The sequence below is a fragment of the Ischnura elegans genome, chromosome 5, assembly GCF_921293095.1.
Source record: "Ischnura elegans chromosome 5, ioIscEleg1.1, whole genome shotgun sequence".
In the NCBI taxonomy this organism is placed as follows: Eukaryota; Metazoa; Arthropoda; class Insecta; order Odonata; family Coenagrionidae; genus Ischnura; species Ischnura elegans.
Window position 1 is genome coordinate 63685040 of NC_060250.1, and position 22263 is coordinate 63707302.

Consider the following 22263-nt stretch of genomic DNA (forward strand, 5'->3'; position numbering starts at 1 on the left):
CGTGAAAAAACTCGTGTCACATACGTTTAACACCACATGCAACCATTGTTATAATAATAACAGAAACCTAGGCTTTCAGATGAACCCATTGCAATAATAATTGGCAAATACCAACCTGCTGAGACACGACAAAATAATCATTTTTCAAAATCTTCAAGAGTCAAATTCTCCAGTCTTCCACAGCACCCGCAAATATATAACCTAAAATTTCCTGCATTCCATACTGGAGTTAACTAGATCCATCATTATATTCCTTCGCTTCACTTGGTCGAGAACCGCTAAATCAACGACAAGAGCGCGCAACAGCCTTATTACGCGGAGAATTCTTCTGAAGCCTCAGTTCTTACCGACGCAGTATCATCACTGGAAGTCTTCTCAACTACCTAACGGATATTTTTTCCTCTTAACTGTTAATTATCTACTTTAGGCTTCGTTCGCAACAACCTACACCTTCCTTGTTTCCCAATTCATGGCGGCTGAATTTCGCCCCTGAGTTTGCAGTGGCAGATCGAAAACCTTCGATATCGAAACTATTCGACTCGACATTCGTAATGCTACTCGAATCACTCGAGTTGAGTACCAACTAAATCACCTCGACTCGAATTTTCGAGTAGATACTCGCACATCCAAGATATTTGATTACGAATGCCTTTGAAGATAGCCTTTCATTGTGCGATGATAATTATATGTTTTTTTGAATTTCTGTTCTGCTCATTTATTAAATACTCACTAAACATTTTCCCGTTAAGCTTGAGATAATGCATATTTTCGTGGATATCTTGGATATTCAATTTACACTACATAAAACCGTAAATTGTTTGGTTGTCGAATATATTCAAGAGAGGAGACACCCGTGACATCCTCAATGTGTTGTTCTAAACCTCAAAATTCTTAAAATGTTCGGTAACTCCCGGGCCTCCCACTACTGCTATGAGTAAAATCAACTGATTTGGGCGTTACTATGTGGAACGATGAAATATTCATGGTGAGACAAAAACACAGTACTATTAAATACTACTACTACTAAATAAATTTTGTGGAATAGTACTGTGTTTTTGTCTCACCATGAATACTGCTATGAGGTTACATGGTATACCCCCCTTCGTCCCTATCCTGGAATCGTAACTGGTCCTGAGCCGCTTAATTCCAGGTTTATCGCGTCCGTTTTCTTCAGATATTCAGTATAATTACTAAGTCTGTAGTTAGAACTAAGCTAGACAAACAAAAGGACCTTCTGAAGACCACCGACGTATCTTAAAACTAGTAAATATATATTTGAAAAGATAAAATTTGCGTGTTTATTCTTCTTTAATCCCTCTGTATACTAAAGAAACATAAAAAGGCACCCTAAAGCTCTAAAAAAAAACAATATTTATGGAAAAGAAGATATTTTTTATGGAAAAAATTGCTCCCCAGTGCGTCGCCAGATTAATTCACATCATATTATACTTTGCTCACGGCAGTCAAAGGTTGTAGCTACCCCATTCGCATTTTTCTACATACCACGGCGCTTTTATAAAGAGATAAATATGGGCTACTCGCCCCAAAGCATACGATCACCATTAATTGAGAAAAGGGATTGCTTAGCACATTCTCGCCAACACCCATAAACCAGAAGTGAAATACTCGATCAATCACAACGTCACATAAATTAATTATTCGGTTTTACTGAACTATCATTTACTTTTTGGTGGTCCCGCGAGAAATGGATGCATCTGTCTTCCTATTTGATATTGGACTAAAATAATACTAGAATTAAACTTGAGATTTGTTTGACTAATCGCTATTTCCGCTAAAGGCTACGATACGCTACACTCCTAGGCTGGTCGTATTTTATCCTACTTTGCTTCGACTTAAACGTTAAAAATATGCATCATCGTATTGAAGAATAAAGAGTTTGTAGAGAAATCCTCTGAAAAGACCATTCTTAATTTCTAATATAAAGAAATTACGTCCGAGAAAATTCTTAAGCTTTCCAATTTGAGAAACACATGGATGTTGAAAATTGCTTTCATTGTAACTACCCTGAAAACTATCTAGATGATAGATTAAGTTTTTAACGAATAATACAACGCTAATCTCCCTCTTGGCCGGTAATATTTTGTCCTTCTTTGCTTCGAATTACAAGTTAAAACCATACGTCATCACATTGAAGAATTTTATAGAGAATAACTCTATAAAGATCTTCCGTTATATCAAGTGTAAAGAAATTACACCTGAGAAAAAAATGAAGTAATTTTTTTTCAAATTTGAGAAAAAGTCCACTTTCGTAATGGGCCTACTTCATTAGTACCCTAAAAACTTTCAAGCATAAGTTTCAAACACTACAAACATATAATACCTGTCGACCGAATAATGCATCCTCTTGCACTGCGTTGCTAGCAGACACTCTTCTTCTGACAGAGTTACGTCAAGTTAATTTACCGCGAGCGCCTCTTCATTCTCCCATACAAAAGCGCAGGGAGGCGAGAATTGAGACGTTCCAGATACCGGACACATGGAGGTGCCACAAAATTCATCGTGGCCGATTGATAATTACCTTAGGCGGGAGACAATAATGCACGGAGAAAAAAAAACTGTCTTCGGGAACAAAGGGAAGAACAGTATGGTGGTAAGAGTTAGAGGTTTAAAAAAAAGTAAAGAACGAAATAGATGGGAGAGATTTAGTAGGAGGAGTAAGGTCGTAGAGGAGCGAGAGAGAAGGAGAGACAGTTCGGAGGATCCTATTGGCCCTCGCGGCGGAGGGAGTAGGAGAGGAAAATGCCGCGGCGGCGGGGGGAGAGCATTGAATCGGAGGGGAAGGTGAAGAGGGGGCGGAGGGGAGGTAAGTGGGTGGGGGGAAGGTCGCGCGCCGCGTTGTGGCGTGTAGTCGCAGAGCGTGGTGTTATCAGTCTCCTCCGGGTCGCCGCGCGGTGGTGAGCCGTATCGCGTCCCGTGTGAACCGACTCTCGACGGGCTTCCCCAACCACGTCCAGTGGAGAAAGGTGTTGCTTTGCGAAAAAAAATACCGATTCGTAAAGATATTTAAGTTCGTCTACGACTACGATTGCCGTCACCGGTGGCTTATTTCGCCTCTCGTAAGCGGGCAAACAAAGTGGGCTAGACGGTAAGATCGGTGGAAAGTGAACATTATTTTTCATCATTTCTCGTTATTAGAAACTTAACAAAAAAAACAATTCACGTCAAAACGCTTTGTGCACCTTCTTTAACTGTTTATCTCGCTGTGTAACCAGTTAATCATTAAGGAAACCTTCCACAAGTGGAAAATATTTTTTCATCAAAACTTTATTGAAATATGTATGAAACGCTGAAAAAAATTCAGTAAACTTATTTTCCATTGGTTTAGTTTCAATTATTTGAAAAAATACAAAAATATCCACGCTAACTCACGTCTAACCAGAAGCTAAGTGTTTGGTGTTCGCTGATAAGGAGTGACTATGTGTAAATTTCAGATTTGTATGTGAGCATTTGACGTGCTATATTTTTATTAACGTCCGCAGAGCATATAAAAAGTGTATTCCTGCATTTTTATGAGTGACCTTGTAGCAAAAACTACAGTTAAAAATACCGCATTATTTTAAAACCACTGGTGTTGCGACCTTTAAATGAAACACTATTTCGTCATGGAGTTATAGCTCACGAAAAAAATGAGAGCCTAGAAAAAATGATAGACTACTCTCAAGAAGTATATAACTACCATCGTTAAAAAAATAAAAATAGAGCCGTTAAACCCGAAAGGATGAAAAGCAACAAAACAGCTTCGACATCCGCTCTCGAGCCCACTTCACGTTGGCATAGGGCCATTCTGCACATCTTGAGCCGGCTTCCGCGCACTTGATTCTTCAAGATACCCCAGGAGCAGTGAGTGAATGATAACAGTGCATTAGGAAAGGAGTCCCTCAAGGTTTCTTTCCGAAAAGGATATCCGAGGTTGGGCGATTACGGAACCGATCTATTTTCTTCGAGTGCTTTCAATTTCATCGCCGTTTTATCTCACCAAGTCCTTATTTCCCTTAGATATTTCCCATTTAAAGATAAAGCCCTTTAATCCTAACAAATTTCTTATAATAATTCTGTTACTAAGAGAAAGGAGCAAGTTCAAAGAGCAACTGTTCATTGATGCTTCCCACGTGCAACACGAAAAAAATCACCACCGGTAACCGGTGCTAACAAGTTGCACGCACAGCGCCTCCCTGAGAGATGTGAATATAGATGGCATAATTTTCTCGTCTCGGTCATAGAAATCTCATTATTAAAGAAACGCGGATAATATTGCTCTTGGCGAACAGCAACGGGAGACGGTACGTAGACTCTTTACATTAAGAGTGCAATTTAATGAATCCCCAAGGAAAGAGGACGATATAGACACCTTCGATACAGGAGGATCAAGCAAACAGAAGGGGCGAAAAAGCCTAATCACATCGCAAACTCGAAAAAGAGAACAGTCTTTCAAGTTCTGCAGCGAAGTGTTGAAGTGATCTTACAAAAGGGAGAACAGAAAAGGTTGATTTCTCAGAGGAAGTTTGTGTTTGTGGACCCGGAGTGGAGGAAGTTATCTCGTGTTCTGGCGGTGAGGACTTAAATGCGCGCTCGGATCCTTGAGATGAGGATTTCGTGAAGGAACATCACGGGGGCCGTCACGGAACAGGCGAAATCGACGGAGACACCGGAGTGAGTGTAATAAAAAAAGATACAGTGAGCCCAAGCTGGAAACAGCAATGTGAGCGAGTGAAGGACTCCCATTACCGATACCCACCCTATTTTCCCAAGTGGACGTCTCGCTGGCAAAAACACACACACATAACATCTCGAGGCGAGTGACATTTGACATACCTCCCCTTTTACTCGTTCTCCGCGCGCAGACGCCATCTTGGAGAGATAAAACTAGCCGTACTTTTCCAGAAGACCATCGGGAGGAGAAGGATATTGAGGATTCCCACCCTATTTCTACAAAATTGGACCCCTGCCCTGGAAGACGACACATCCCTTGTCTCATCCGGGTACGGAGATAAACCGTACAATCAACGGAAGCGGTCGGCTCAGGGAATGCGTTTTATCGTTTGGATCACTGTAGTAAAGGTAAGGAATATCTAAGAACATGTTACTTTCGTAATGTGAAAAAAAAAGATTCGTAAGATGGAAATCATTCACTTCCATCTACCGTAAGCATGGGTGGAAATTTTGAGCCTCAATCAATTATACCATGAAAAGTGATACTACAAAAAGTGATACCATTTCAATGCATGACGATTCTTTCATTATGATTAAGTTTCAAATACCTATTAGTCATCATCAGGGCTACTATTTGCCCAGGTAATCTTATTTATGGTATGGAAATGAAAGGTAGGTGAATTTTTCCACAGTAGGTAATTTAATGTGTACATAAATTTAATTAGCACACTTTGATAAGTATGCGTTTAATGATTAAGTAAAAGTGCAGCTATTTTTCATTTCAATACGTCGAATTTCCACTATATCACGACTGAATTGGTTGAAAATTTATGATAATCTAAGTAGATATCGGAAACACGCACATTTTTGAACTTATTAGAAGGCATAAGACGGAATTACCGTACTTTGCCGCTACAACGTGAATATATAGTTCGCAACTCCACCATTCCGCATTCTATGAATGAAGCCGTCGATTCCAAAGCAGCACAAGTGCACTCAGCACGATCAAGTTTTGGGAACATCACGGAAGCCGTCACAAAGCGCACGGAATCCGGTTTTCTTCCGTGCATTTTAAATATGATAAAGCCACCACTTCGGAACTTTACCATTAATAAATTACTATATATGTGCAATATCCATTTAATAATTGATAAATTGAAATAATAGCTCTGGTAGCCCCAAGGATGGACAAAAAACTGACCATCCCAAATTTCTACTTTGTGAACCAGTCCCATTTTGGAATCCATGGCTTCAAACGGCTATTAAATCACGCTTGAGGCAGTCTAGAAACCTAAAATTTCCTCCATATATTTGACAATGATATAATATTTTGGCAATATTTTTCTCCGAACTTCATTTGAAATTTTTTAATTGTAAATCAATCATTTCTCCTTAAGTACAATATTAATTAAAGGCCGCTTAAAAATTCTTAAAATGTTCTCTTCTTAAAAAAACGCTCAAGAAAAATAATGGAGCTACATGATGGCAGTAACATCATCGGTGGATGGAAATTTTAGATACATTTCTTTATTTCGCCAACCTTTACCGGCAAAAATTATATTTTTCCATTGCAATTGTCAAAGAAAGCACTTTGGGAATGTGTAGGGAAAAATTGGGATATCGAGTGAAGTTCTGTGTTCTGTTCCTTTATCAGCGATTTTTTGCTACTAATACGAACTTTAAATAATTTCCCTGAATTAGGCTTGAAAATTACCTCAGGAGATATAGATGACGGAGTTAAACACACTGCATTTCCATCATTAGGAATTTAATCTGACCGGAACGTCATTCTTTCGCATCAAATCTCTCTCTACCTCTCCAATAATTAAATTCAACATCACTGTCATTAGTGCATAATCTCTGCATTTCTTTAGGGTTTCCTTCTGCGTCAGCTTGTTTGTAGACAACAGTTTCGCTGGCTATCCTGCAAGCGTCTTCAGGTCGAAGGTGTTGTCTACAAACAAGCTGACGCGGAAGGAAACCCTGAAGAAATGCAGAGATCAAACCATTGCCGCGGAAAACTACGTTCTTACATTAGTGCATAATGTTATCACAGTCCAGGAAAAAAGTATTGTGAGGGAGAAAAAAAATTTTCAAGTTCTCATATCTCATTTGTATCAGCTCATTCAAAAAATTCCTTCCTGCTGTAGCTGAACACTTTCATATCGGCAGAGCGGCATATTTTCCTTCTTATCGCGCTTCTAACAGAAGAAAGACCTTGAAGCACATAAAACAGAGAGTTCTAGAACAGAGCTATACCCCCAAGTTCAACCTTCAGTTTTCAGGGTCAAGGGCTTAGCGGCGGAGTGGACAATGGGACATAAAACTGAAGATAGTTCGAGCAGAAGCCGCAGCTTGGGTGGGGTCTGTTGATTATGACGTCCAAGATGAATCAACTTCTCTGAAAATCTTTCCACGATCCCTAATCTTTCTTAAAATTATTGGCTTTAACCAGCCAGAGCTAATATGCTTGTGGATAGTTCCTTTTCCACAAACTATGATTTTTACCATAGTTAAAATATTAAACAGAATGTTTCAGGCCATAAGGATATTGCACCATAAAAAGTAAAACAGTTATTTCCAATTCAAAACAATTAAATGAAGGAATTAAATCTCAAGTGAGCAATATTCCCGAGAAAAATTATTCAGTACACTAGATGGAACAGAAATATTTAGGATAGATAACGCGCTGAAATCACTGCCGATATCGGAATAGAAGTATATAAATTTAACATATGTTTCTTTTTGGGTTATCAACGGGTATTACTTCCAAGAAGGCAAAACCAATATGGAATAAAGCTAAATAGTTCCTTGTGGAATGAATAGGAGGAACATTTTTTCCGATTTCGATGGGTTTCAAATCAGGTTTATTGATAATGAATACCTGAAGTTTCGAAATAAAAGTGGTGCATATAGTCACTGGAAGGTATGCAATCTGTAGTCCGGCTCTAAACTCGATAAAAGTTCCTTTAGGGCCGAAAATAATTCTTTTCAAACGCTCATTTGCCTACACTGACCATGCGAATTTTTTAGCCAACGGGAAAAATAGGATAAACTCGCATGCTAAAAGACATGTGAACACATACATCGCCAGGTGATTTGGAGTACTCAAGCCATACCTTGATCAAGCTATTCTTTGAGCCAACCAACAAAATCAATGCAGAAAGCTTAGAAACAAAAAGTTTAGAATGCGCGAATTTATACCCGATTTTTACCAGTTACTTTACATGCGAACTAGGCTGATGGCAATTCCTTCGACGAATTTAGTAGCTTCGTTGCGACACCCTGACTTGTTTTGATAAAACTACTCTTCGATGCAGCTGATAACGCAGACACTGAATTCTCGCATACACAAGGTTAGTGTGAGCTAACACGACCTAAGTTTATTCGCATAAAATTCGTTTTTACTTAGTTCACCTGGCAAGTAATATTGAAGGTAGTATACCTTGTGATGACAATTTATTCCTCGAAGTTGGTGGCAACGCGCTTTCTTGTGACACACTGACTTACTTCGATCAAGCCATTTCTCGTGGCAACGAACAAAACCAGCATGAGAACCTCCGCTTGTAAAAAAAAAGAAGTTGGGCAAACAATTATTTATTACTCGCCGAATTTACCGGGTGAGTAATATTTATAGTATGCTACCATCTGATGACGATTGATATCACGAAGTTGGTAGCAACGCGCTTTCTTGTGACACACTGACTTACTTAGATCAAGCCATTTTCTCGAGGCAACGAGCAAAAATCAACATCGAAACTTTGCTCACAAAAAATAAGTTGAGTAAACAGGCGCACTGATAATTTGGATGTAAAATACCTGACTACTCACTGACTTCGCGGAGGGTGAGTGGGCGGTTACTATGGCCTTCCTCATCACTTGGCTCGTTCAATGTACCCAGAGCGCCCACGGACCATCCTTATGTCCTTCCTTCCGAGTGGGCGGCTAAAGTCGCATCCCATTCCGGAGACAGGAACCTGCGCGACGCGGCCGGGAAAAACAAGGAAAAGCGTCAAATAAATTTCGACCTTCCTTTTTTGGATCTTACCCTCTCCTCCTCGGGAGTCTGTTTTCTCTACCCCGATTTATACAACTCGGCCGCTGCGGTGCAATAATTGACGCCCCATCTACGGAAGTAATCCCCTCAGTCAGGAATTTAGCGGTGGGCCAAAAATTAAAAAAAAAAATAAATTGGAAGCCAAATAAATAAACGGGAGACCCCTTCCCGTGACCGATTTTCAAAGCTTTATTTGGCTTTGGCGAACCTCAATGTTGGCCCAACTGATTTAAATACGCGAAAATGATGGGCCGCCTTGTTTTTTCAAAGAATCAAGCGTTGCTAGTTTAGGAATTATTCACTCGGAGTTTTGGTTTCTCTCATATCGTGTTAAGTTAATTTAAATCTCGTCGGTTAAATCTCACTTAACGCTTGACAGATGGTACATTAGTTCCCACTGTGACCACTGGTTGCACGAATTAGAGAGAAGATCGGCCAATACAAAAATTCCTTTTGATTTTTTCATTGTAAATTCTATTAAATTCCATTTTCCATTGTGAAAATATGAACTAGATAAAAGAAATATTTTCTTTGGAATAAGTAAAAAACCTATCCCTTACGATGTCAAAGAAAAATAATATATAATTCACCAAGAGAGATAATGATGGACCTACGTAATCTGTGCGTACAAAATAACTAAAAATTAAATCACAGAAGCAATAATATACGCGAATCTACATACATTAAAACGGTAGAAAATGAAACGCATGCATTCAGAGAGACAGTAATGGGTCAGTATAATCCACACGTAACGTAGTAAGTAACCGCTTACGGAAGCGGTTACTTACTACGAGACGGCTAGGAAAATAGAATGCATTAGAAGGTCGCGGTAAAAGACCATGTGAAGCGTAAATTAAAGTTCTGTCGCCCAAATTTTACCCTTATGTATATAACTCAAAGAAATAACTTTCTCTGCCTCAGCTGGACTAATATACCCTATAAGACATACGAATTGCCGCAGAAATTTGTCCGTAATTAGTCACGTTTTAACAGATGGAATCCTGTCTCCACAGTAGCCCAAAACGGGAAAGAGCCTCTCAAGAATTTCTTCGTCTGCCCTCTCCGATAACGTTCCTTATTTTTTACCACCATACCACTCTTTGGCAATCCATTTCCTTCGCTTTCTCGCGCGGATTTACGTATCTATCGCTTCGATGCGGCATTGCTCTCTACGGAGCCCGATAGATACGGAGGTAAACAATACACTGTCGGCAAGAACGCTTCACGGGATCGTGTTTCAATGGAAATACTCCATGCCGGCGTTTGTTTGGACGATTCCCGACGTCTCGGGTGAAAAATGCCGTCTCCAGACAGATGCGCGGGCGGAGTATTTGCGCGGTAACTCAAAACGCGAGCATCTCAACGAAACGGGGTGGGAAACTCGTTGTAATGGGAGGGCGAGCGGAATTCTTGCTGCTCTTGCGGTACGAGGAGGAGAACCGGAAGGGCGTGGTCACTTGCGTCCCCCGAAATACAGCAGGGGGAACCACTGCTATCATTTGATAATAAACGCGTAAAACCCCTACGAAGAAATACGGCAGCCACGAGTATTATCTCAGTGCAAAGGTCTTTACCCCGCGGCCCGCCGGCTTATTTCTTGTGGCCCCTAGAGGTTAATGGAATTACTGCATCGCGCAACACAATGTAAAATATATGAAAGCATGGGAAGCCAAGGGGTACAGGTGATGTTTTTCTCAACAGAGTTAGGTAAAGTTAATTATAGAATAAAATAAAATAAAATTACTTTGTTTTATTCCTCACTTTATTTTAAACAGCACGACCCGGGTTTCAACATCTAATGCTATCATCAGGTGATAGCATTAGCACCTGTATATAGCATTAGATGCTGAAACCCGGGTCGTGCTATTTAAAATAAAGTGTGGAATAAAACAAAGTAATTTTATTTTATTTCATTCTATGATGAAGCAATTCCACAAAGTAACGCCTGAGACCGTGTCTTATATTAAAGTTAATTGTTAGAAGAAACACAAAAGAATTGATTGCCAAGTGGTACGAGTGAGTCTCAATTCTGTGCTGACAAACAGTGGAAAATCAAATGCGCTTTATCAAATATCTAATTCATCTCGTTTGTTTTCTCCACTTAATTTCTGTACCTAACATTGTATAGAAAAAAGAAATCACTTGTACCCCTTGGCTCCCAAACCACTCATATCGACAGACTCGTAAAAAAGTAAACAATATCAAAAATGACATTGTTTGATTAAACTTTTTAACCATAAAAGATTATTGCGCATGGAAACTTTATGCTCTTTATTTTGTTTTACCAATGTGGTGGTAAAGTGACGTGGAGCATAATGGCCCCCCGGACGATATGAAATCAATTTTTGGCCCTTGTATCGAAAAAGGTTGAAGATCCCTGTCCAACATGTGTGCTATCGACCCTCTGCTCATTCAAATGGATTTACAGAAGTCAGCACACGCGACGCTGATGGTACAGTGATCCGAATTTCAAGTGAAAATATGCTTTAAATAATATTTAGATCTGCCAACCAAAATCTGTACTCTAAATTATATAATCGAGCGAACTCATTATTTAACAACGCTATTTCTCGCGAATGCCAACACCATAAATTGTGAGTATGGGAACACATGTATACTCTTTCGATCGTTACCGTATCAGTGCGCGATGAAAAATTTTGAAAACCGATTACAATGAATTGATATCATCAGGCTTCTGTAGGACGGACGGGTGGCTCCTCTGCACATTCCTCGTGTTAGCTATATCAGAAAGTCCCCTCTTGAGAGGGCTCTTAATGAGCTAGGGTGCAAGGAGTCTTCCAAAAGAGAAAGGAAAACTGATTCGCACACATATTTAGAGGGAATAGGATTCTGGATAGAGCAATAGGAATAGAAGTGGAGGGATGAAGGATAATCTAAATAAACAAGCTTAAATATAACTATTAACTTCAGGCTTTACTTTGTGAAACCTCTCCATATTGGAAGTAAGGAAATAAAACTTTGTAAGGTTCACTGTTATTTAATTATGGGCACGACCCGGGTTTCGTAACTTGGTTACATCGTCAGGTGACTGATCTTGCATGCATCATACATTTATACACAAAGTACACAAGTGACAGTGAGGACATCTATCGGAAAGGAAAAAGACTGGTTGAAAGAGCGGGGGTGAGGGTTAATTCTACTACACTATTCCATTCCGTGTTTAACCCTCACCCCCGCCCTTTCAACCAGTCCTTTTCCTTTCCGATGGATGTCCTCACTGTCACTTCTGTACTTTGTGTATAAATGTATGATGCATGCAAGATCAGTCACCTGACGATGTAACCAAGTTACGAAACCCGGGTCGTGCCCATAATTAAATAACAGTGAACCTTACAAAGTTTTATTTCCTTACTTCCAAACAATCTTAAATTAACATATTGAGATCAATTGAAAACAAAAATAATCCTGGGATGCTGTAGGGAGCTTTGGTGCTAGGAACCTACCAAAGAAAGAAAGAGGCCATCTGGTGATGATAGCAAAGTGTGCTAATCATGCTTCTCGGACTGAATACATGGCATGAAGGTTGAAGCAAAAATTTGTTATGGTGGTTGAAATATGCTGTGCTTGAGAAAAATATTCCTTCCAAATGCCCTTCAATCCAACCTCTTCCCTGCTTTATCAGTAGTCTAACCCCTAGTTCCAAGGTAATACCAATATGCATGATATATCCAGTATTTTTACCAGAACAATACCCCTAATCGACATAACTGGTCGTGCATGAAGCTTTTATTCTTTCTGCAATATATTTGCGTTTCATTTCACGTGCTACTGCAAATGACAAAGCTTTACTTCGGCCAGAATTTCTTTTTAATACGACTGCGGTAATACTCAATTCGTGGAATCCTAACATAAGAAATTATCTTGATTTGCACACATTGAAGTATCTATATGACAAAAATACCTTTATAACAGGAGCAACTCACCGATTCAACATTTTATCAACGCGCCAAAGATACTATATCAGCTCTCCTTGATATAAAGATACCCTGCAAAAAGTAGTCTATAGTTTGAAACTAGATACTGTTTATAAAAAAGATGGTGCGACAGTGCTACACGCGGGAATACAAATCTTCGTTGCGGTTATAGTAAAACACTTGGTAAAGGACTTCATACATAATTTCACAACCTATATCCCATCTCTTAATAAGGCGAAATACTTAAAATCGCTTAATATTCAGGAAAGACACAGCTCTACGGGCGTTATTTGATCATGGCGAGCCAAGACCTCAAACTTAGAAGTTCCGTGTCCCTCATGTGAGGGTAAAGGGATTCATAACGACCGGTACACATTATACCGGCTCGGAGAAATAGCACCATTGCAACGAGGACAATTATTGTTGGAAGTGTACGTGAGTACACGCAAGGCCATATATGACCTATCCATAAAATTATACCGATCACGCAAAGTGTGAAATTAAGTGGCATTGGCGGAAATAATCAAGGTATGCTACAAAGGAACAACAAACCATAGCATAGTAATTTTCTCAGTCAATGCACGGACAGAACGCATTGAAAAGACTCGGGTAAGATCCCACTGATGAAGGCCTGGGCTATTTTGCATATTTTATATCGGTAACTAGTGATTGCGATTACTAACAACGGGAGGGTAATTATCCTATAATCAGAGACGGTTGAGATATCAAGATAAAATATCGTGAGATACCATCTGATAAAAAATTCGCCTCCTCATAAAATATTACGATATATCGGATGACATATTAGGATATGGACTGTTAACACGACATTATAAGTGGGCACGATATTATGACGCGTGCCATCGGGCGATATGGTTCAATAATGGGTAACATGCACAATTTTTGAAAGTACCATAACAAGAAGGTCCCTACCTCAAATGTACTCGCAGAAAATATGACGGATGAATAATGTTTTTAGCTGAGGAATGAGTCTTTAAAAATTAGTCTTCATCGGCTGCTTGAAAATACGACGTCATCGGAGCGTGACGGTATGGTGCGGTATCCACAGACGAAAGACTGAGAAAATGGATAGAAAATCGGTCTATGCAGGGGCTCAAACGCAAATTTGGCGAAAATAATAGCTATTTATGCTTCCATATCTTGAATTCAAGGCTCTACCGCTCTACTCTCTTAGCGAAGTGCCGTGCCGTCCGACAACGTCGGAAGGCGTTTCAGGTCACGTGATATTCGAGCCTTTGAATAAGCATTTAATGGCGTTTGTGGAGTACTAGGAGAGTTTTGGCATATATATTTCGACTCGTGAGAAAATTGTCTACTCATGGACACTTACTAGCACGTTGAAAAAATTTCATTGGTGTTCCCCATTATCGGACAGCCGTGTATCGTAAACGTCAAAATTCAATAATGCACTTCCGATGCATGTTAATAACGTGATATATTCCGATGTTTTGTTTTATAGTCAAGGCCTTCCTCGATGTGCGTATCACCTACTTGCAGGGTAAAGGTAACTGCAAAAATTAAAATCACATCAATTCCGGGATTGCAACGAACGCGTTCTTCTCATTAACAGTGCAAAAACGGAAGAAGAACGTAGAAAATACAGAGCGACGCGTCGGATAGAATCCCAGGACCTTTTTCTTCCCAGGAGCATCGCACGGTTGCAAGACAAGACATACGAGGCAACACTGAGAATCGCCAGTAAAAACATCGATCGTTTACCTTGTCTTATGCCAAGATATTTACCTACATCTACCAACCATTTATTGCAAGGCTTGCAGAATATCATACATAATGTAAAAAATTGTGTGGCGAGTTTATTGATGGAACGTTAACTTCCAACACATTACTTCTTTAATTACCCTTCCACAAACACATTACTTATTATTTACTTCATCCGACATTAACACTTACTATTACCGAATTCAACTCTCGGCATATGTTAAATAAACTGAATAGCATTCTTTTTTAAATGAAATATACTATGATCACAATGTTAAAAGTAAATGTGTTGTTATAAAGTAAATATTATGTTTCCGTTATTGCCATATTAGCCATATCAGCCATTTAGTTTCAGACTCAATTATTCTCAAAAGAAAAATAACTCACCCAGAGAGTCAAACTATTTTCAGCCACATTATCAGGAAAAGAAACGTTATCCTCAAACTGCATATAGGTTTACCTATACGCATGACATTTAATAAGGAAACCCTGTCATCTTATTTTATATTGTCGCCATAGCAACTCCTTTTCTATAGAAATATAAGTTTATGATGAATTTCAAAATCCTAAATACTATTCAAAGCATTATTCAAAATAACAGCCTTTACCAGGGATCGATTGAGCAAGAAAATTATAACAAGTTTTCAAAACACAGCTGTTGCTTATGCATTGCGATGCCTTACTTTAAAACATACGATGGACATCAAAATCAAGATGTTAACCATTGCAATCTAATACTAATTATATCTAAACATCAGCATGCAATAATATTTCTCGTGATTTTTATAGAAATGTTCGCCGTTAAAATCAACAACGTGTCAAAACAAGTCCATACCCATGACCGTGGAAGAAGTAAATTTTATGACTACCTCCCCGTGACGCAGGCGTGATAAAAAAAGTTGAATTACGACTAGGCTCCATATACGCTCGAGTTTTTTATAAGGAAGGCAGAGAAATTCGGTCATATACAAATAAGGGAGAGTTAAGATGCTTACATCACACAATAGCTTCCACAACTAGACATACGCTTACGTCACCGAGAAAGAAAACGAACGCGATAATTGGAGCCAAAAAGGAAAATTTTGAGCTTCTTCTAACTAACTCTGGTTTGACCTTGGAGAGTCAAAGCAGAGCAGACTGTGTTTTCCACTGTTTCTCCACTTAACTGGGACCAAGCTGCTGAGGCCGTAAAAATTTTACGATTGATATCACTAAAATAGTCTCACACATCAAAATACGATCGTGCTAATACCCCAAGTCCATCTTTCAAAAATTAACATCTGTTACCACAAGCCGTTTTATTTTGGAGGCATAACATGATACACGTCATGATAAACACCATTAACTATTCCCGGAAAGAAAGATAAGGCAGTGGAAAATAACCTATGCAGTTAATTATCATCGTGGCTAAAGATAACAAATCATGGATAATAAGTTGGATTGATTGTTTTGGTGTTTCAGCTACAAGCAAGGTCAAGCTTCTATTATGCATACAGTATTAAGTTCATCGGCATCAAGGCAGAGAGATAGATGCTGTATTTTCACTGAATAATTTGCAACAGATTTTACGGTACACGTGATTGCGATAGTATTGCTATTACATACCGGCACATCACATATATATTTTGTTCAGCTATTGCAACGCATGGCAGTACTACAACCTAGGGTAGTTAATCTGGTGGCAGTTAAATAAAATATTATCTTATATTTTACTATAAGTACTTACAGGAATTAATAATTTACATTACACCCTATCACTTCTTACCTTCTCTTAGAAATACAGATTTTCGTTTATCCAAGTACGCAAGTCGCATTGGAATAGCCAACAGATTCTATTAAATCAGCACTTCCTTTCAAGCTTGCCACTTTCACACGATTCACACCCTTGATTCTCCTGAGGAAACAGAGCTGAAACTCAAAGTTCGTAATAGCTACCTATCGATCCTCCAAAATCCATACTATCAAATTTCTTTCTTTTCGGTTTTTTTACCTTTCCCTGAACTTTACCTTCTTCATTTTTCAGCCCAACATCTTCTGAGCTCCACCATTTTTCATCTTGCTCTTCCACCATGGACTGATTACTCTATTTAATAAATAAACTTTTTTCTAATATTAGTCACTGCTTTTGCATCCCCAAGCCCATGAAGTTGAGATAATTCCAATTATGCTCCAAAAATTTTTGATTTTTCCTTTTATTTAAACAGTTATCACATTTATAAACGCAGTGAAAGTGTTCATAACTCCAAACTTATTTCCCAGAGAGAAAACTAACCTTAGAAAGTAAAATGACCATTTTGCATACTTTCAGACTTAATAAAGCAAGAAACAACATGCGTGTCATGAACATAAATTATGTAGAAAACGTAACTCAATAATTCTTTGCATAGTTCAATAATATGGCCAATTCGTAAACTAACGCTTCATTACACCTCAAATTTAATACTTGTATTGAAATTTCCTGGCTTTCATGAACGAAAAAGTTTTGAGGTAACTTTTCAGGTCATGCCCAAGTAATGTTCGCAATTATTTTTCGATTCACCGTCATGAAAGACCAATGTCATGCTCATTCGTACCTTAAAATGAGGAACTCGCTTCAGCAGAACTCGTTAGTACACTCGCTGCAGTGGTAAAGTGAAGTGTCACTCATCGAGATGCAAGAGTAGCCTTCACTTAAGTCAAACGACTGGGAAGCATCACATGTTTCCCCTACTCTGCTCACCCAGCCTGTAGTACAGTGTAACCACATAAGAAGAAGGGAATGAAATCCCTTTCTGTAAATACCAAGCTCACGACCGATTAAAACCTTACTCCGTAATTAGCCATTTAAATCACAATTACCATACGGCACAAATCGAAGTATAGCTGTGTCAGATCTTTGCAGTTGAAAGTGGGGGAGGGGCAAAATCACATGATGATGACCTTCTGGGCTACAATTGATGTAAGCTGAGAGAATAATATACGCTTACTCTCCTGCTGAAATTTTCTCAGCTTCCCTTAATATATTTGCTTCCTTTTTCATTGCTACAAGGGCATAAAAGAAGTCTCCAGAAAGAAGTAGAGAGGAAAATTTCCATTAACACCACCACTGAACCAAAACTCATCCCGATTGTAGTGATATTTTATAGCATAACCAACCGTTCAATATTTGATATACTCTAAAACGAAAAAACCCACACCCAGTTTCATAACTTTCAGGAAGTATTTCGAAGCAATTTTGTACATTTATTTGAAGAAAATATTATTGATCATGTGCAGTGACAAAGAGGTAATAAAACCGCTGGATTTTATTCACCAAAGTTTTGGAACTAAAACGCCCGAAAACCATTGTTCATAGTCATTCTGAAGTTTATTGCATGCACGGTAATCTCAAAAATCGACCTTAAGTGATATACTTAGTTTAAATTAGATGTTGCACAATTTTGACACTTAAACCACTAAAGATACTCATTCTGATATTTAGTGTAGGCACAAGTGTCGCATAAAGCAACCCTCACATATAATCATATTTAAATTCGATATTGTACAATTTAAACCCTCAAACCATTTTAGATATTAATTCCGATGTTTAATGTAGGCACAAGAGTTGCAAAAAGCGACCTTAAGAAAAGTGCTTAGTTTATCAATGTAAGGGAAACAGAGGGAAACAATACTACCAGAAAATAATGCCGCCCTGGGATATTCGTTCCGTTCCAGGAAGACATAAAAGCACCCCACAAAAACCTTTTAATTTTCCGCGGTTACCCTCGTTATCTCCCGGACGACCAGGAGACATCCACCCCTTCCTTCTAAATACCACTAGCCTCACTCCACTCGCCCCACGGAGACATTAATCACGTCATCTCGTCTTCGGAAACTTCGGCGGCGGTAGCCGTAGTGCTTCGAGTTTAATTTGTCGGAAAAGGGAAATCGGAATCTGAGGACGCAAATTAATTACTCGGCGCCGAGTGGTTGGAGGAAGGAGTTTCCACCACTCAGACACGCGACAAAAATGCCTTTTCGCTCCCAACACTGGTGTGCGAACGCGAAGTGATGGGAGCAGGTGACGACGGAAAATGTATTGGGAATTAAGCGGTTAAGGTGCCAGCTGGATCCCTTTCTCACTAACCTAATAAATACCCAATACTAAAGAGTTAAGGTCTTCAAAAATGACGATGAATAATTTTTTGGTTTCCCATCATCATCATCATGATCACTCATCACTTTGGGAATCAGTTTAACGCAGGTCAACACTAAATTCTCCAATCAGCATAATTGTACATACATTCTAGGTACATTACACCAAAATAATTCTTCTCTTTTACATCGTTCATCGCCAGCTCTATGCCCCCCAATTGAGGACTTCCTCTGACTTTTCAATGATTCAGGAAACAAAATGGAAAAGTTATATGTAATTGTTAGCTGAAAATGATTTATTTAATTATTCCTTACATAGTTCAGGACTCGAATATTTTCCAATAAATTAGGGGGGAATTTTTCTCGATTTATTATTTTTCGATCCCATAAAAGAAAAAACGTTCGAAAAAAATATGATAGGATTACTCATAAAATTATTCCTCGTATCGGAATGGGCAAAGTTTTTTTTAATTAAGGCTACAATTTTATAATTTACCTTAAATAGTAAATTTAATTGTCTCAAAGGAATTATAATCCCAATTTTTCAAACAATTGTTACTTTACATCAGATTATAGCGAAAACTTTAGCGTTGATAGTATCTCCGAGCCAATTTTACTTACAATAAATGGTGGATCAATACAAACAGAATAATGAAATACAGAAATTATGATGCATTATGAAAAATGGAATGGAAACATATTTGCGGAAGGGTAAAGATAAAGAAGTAATTCTGCAAACCATAAGGAGTCGAAACCAACGTTTTCTGAACAGCCTCACTCACCCTCTTAGTGATTCAACGAGACGCTTTGATTTGATAGATAGGGGTATAGATCATTCCAGACCAAGCAATGGGCATGTAATACCGATTCAATTACCTAGGCCACCTCAACTGCCCACGCATTTTAAGCCCTGGGCCCTACGATCCCACCACCGTCAATTAAGAAGCCAAATTCTATATCCAGGGGGCCGCCGCCATCCCCTGAGTACGATTAATCATTCATGATATGCTGAAAAACATTTGTCGCCAGTTATCGTTAAAGTTTTTATCACAATCAAATTTCACCTCAAGTAGCTTTCAAAATCTGTGCGATATGAAGTATATAACACTGCCTATCAAGGTACTTGGCTGTCGATAAATGATTGATGTAAGACCTTATCCCCAAGAGAAGGGAGAATTAATTAAAGCCTTATCTACAAAATAACGACGAGAAATATAAGAGAGAAAGTAGCAAAAAGTCCTTAACACTTCACGTGATTAATGGGCGTTGCGTTCCTCCAAGCTTAGCTTCCATTCTCAGACAGTGTCGCACCAACGCCGCTGCCCTACTGATTCAGAGCCTTTAGCCACTACATGGCCCCATGCATGCCTACAAAGGACTGGGACATAAAAAGGCAGCACTGACCGCGCCCGGAGCTCCGACCCGAATTTCGGCCCATTCCCGAAGAAATTTATGTGACCGACGGGCACACCTGAGGCCAGTGCCGGTATTAAAACGGACCGAATCTGGTCCGACCACTCTTCCTCTTTGATTATCGTGACACGGTCTGAACATTTGGGGACGGCTTCTGTAAAAGATTACTCAGGGCTTTCCTCAGTACGACCAAGAGCAAACAAAAACAGGTGCACGTATCAATGCAGTTAATATATTTATTGCAATTCCTCTGACGTTAAAGGACCCTGAACAATAATGTGGATAAGAAAAGAATTCTAAAAATTTTTAAAAAAATATTAAATGCAAATAATACGAAGAGTACCTATTGCAAGGGATTTCGTTATCATATCTAGTCGAGTCACCTTTAAAATTTCGAAACATTGCGTACCTCTTTATGTGGACGGAGACCGTTTGGCCAAACCGATAAGATATGTTTTCTTGTTGAATTCAAACTTAAAAAAGCATTAAAAGATCGTGAAAAGCCAGGAAAAAATCATAGCAACACATCATAAATGGTATCATTCAATGACATCAACTTCAACTACTTATAGAACAAAACCACTGTAAACTTAAAAAATTGAAGGATGATTGCGTCCACAGGATGTTAGCATTCAATTTGTTATTATCACTTTATTCTGCAGCAGTTTCAAACATTTCCAACGTTATATATCTCATATATGAGTTGTCTCAGCTGCTAGGAACTCTAAAAACAAAGAATATACTACTAAATATTCAGAAAAATGAGTCCATAATAATAAGTTTTTCTCCTTTATCCATGAAGAGCTTATAATATTAAGAGCCCGCGAGTAAATTCTATGCTAAGCCTTAAATACGTATAAAAACATTTAAAAGCATTCTGGGGAGCAAGTGTTTTTTTATTCGTTTTTCACAATTTCCTGCTTTGGAAACAGCTGGGTCCGATATTACAGCTGTCTCGCAAACCTAGGAAAGTGATAATTTCCGACAGTTACCCGACGCGTGTGGTCCTCTAAATCCAAGCAAATGTTTACATGTCACTCCTTTCCACGAAAAATAAACATCCATTGAGTAAGAATTTTATGAGACGACTCTAATTTCATGCAAATATCCACATTAGTTTGGGACTGACACCAAAAAAATGACACATATTAGCGCCTAATGATAGGCTCAATAAACCAGTTTTCTGGTTGGTATTAATTTCTTCCTTCTCGCCGAGAAGTTGCACTTAGATTTCTTTTCTGCCAACAGAAACAAAAAAGCAGGCTTTTTGGCTAGCTGTTTCTCAAAAAATGGTATTTCTAAACTTAAAGAAGAGTGACTGGAAAAATATTTTTCTTAAAAACAAGTAATACGTGAGTTATCACTCGGTGTTTTGAGAATTCCCCGGCCTTTGGGTGCGCCCTAATTAAAAAATTAAACGGGGTGGCTAAAAGATGATTCATAAAATGTATCTCAGAGCCATTACTTTGATTTGGAGAGTCCCCACGATGCATGTCTAGAGTAATTATTTGCGCGTTCTCATTTTTAAAGAAGATCTTTAAAGGTGAAAAAAGCAACGGTCAAGCGAAGTGACGAAGAAAAACATCCAGCGAACCGGGAAAATTCCAAAACTTTTGACTGAAAGTTACAAAAGAGCAATTAACGAAAAAAGTAGGAGATTTGGTGACTCTTCGTAATCATGAATACATTTACAGGAAATGATGCCTCAATCAATAAGTATTATCTTAAACAACTAATAAAATCGCATATATTTGCATAAGATAAGGGATGATTATGGCTGTCAAAACTATCAATTAATAAGACTTAAATTGTTCAAAAATGTAAATCAATAGTGAGAAGGTACTTGCCGGTGCTGCAAACAATAAACTGAATTATTATTTCTTCGCTAATAGCAAAACTACGTCCTATTTCTGACACATAATTCTACGAAACTAAAATCCTAAATGGCAATACGGTTAAGTAATGTGTACAGTTTTGAGGAAAATAACCAGCGAAGTACCCAATATACACCTGTTACAGCTGGGGTGGGAACAATCGGGATGATGAGGGCATATACTGTATATGACGCCCAAACACGCCAACAAAAAACCAATTCGTCTACAAATAAAAAACATCAGAGGAGATTAGGCCTATTTTTCAGCTGAGTCACCCAGCTTTTGGATCAATACGAATAAATGACTAAATCGCTAGTGTCATTTGATGCAAAGAAAGAATTGAAGTGGCATCGAAGATGCAAAAACTAACAGCAGCATTAATTAATAGCAATCAACAAAGCCTAGAGCGACTCTGTGAATGCAATCTGATGATTATAATTGAACATTACGAAAGCTCTTG

At 38.6% G+C, this 22263-nt stretch overlaps 1 protein-coding gene across 2 annotated transcripts in view; it reads left to right on the forward strand.

Annotated features, from left to right (window-relative positions):
- Positions 1-2911: 2911 nt before the first annotated feature.
- Positions 2912-22263, forward strand: part of LOC124158979 (diuretic hormone receptor-like) — a 532792-nt gene continuing 513440 nt past the window's right edge. For both annotated transcript variants that reach the window (XM_046534429.1, XM_046534430.1), the window contains exon 1: positions 2912-5079. The gene's annotated coding sequence lies outside the window, so the exon portion shown is untranslated. The remainder of the gene's footprint in view (positions 5080-22263) is intronic.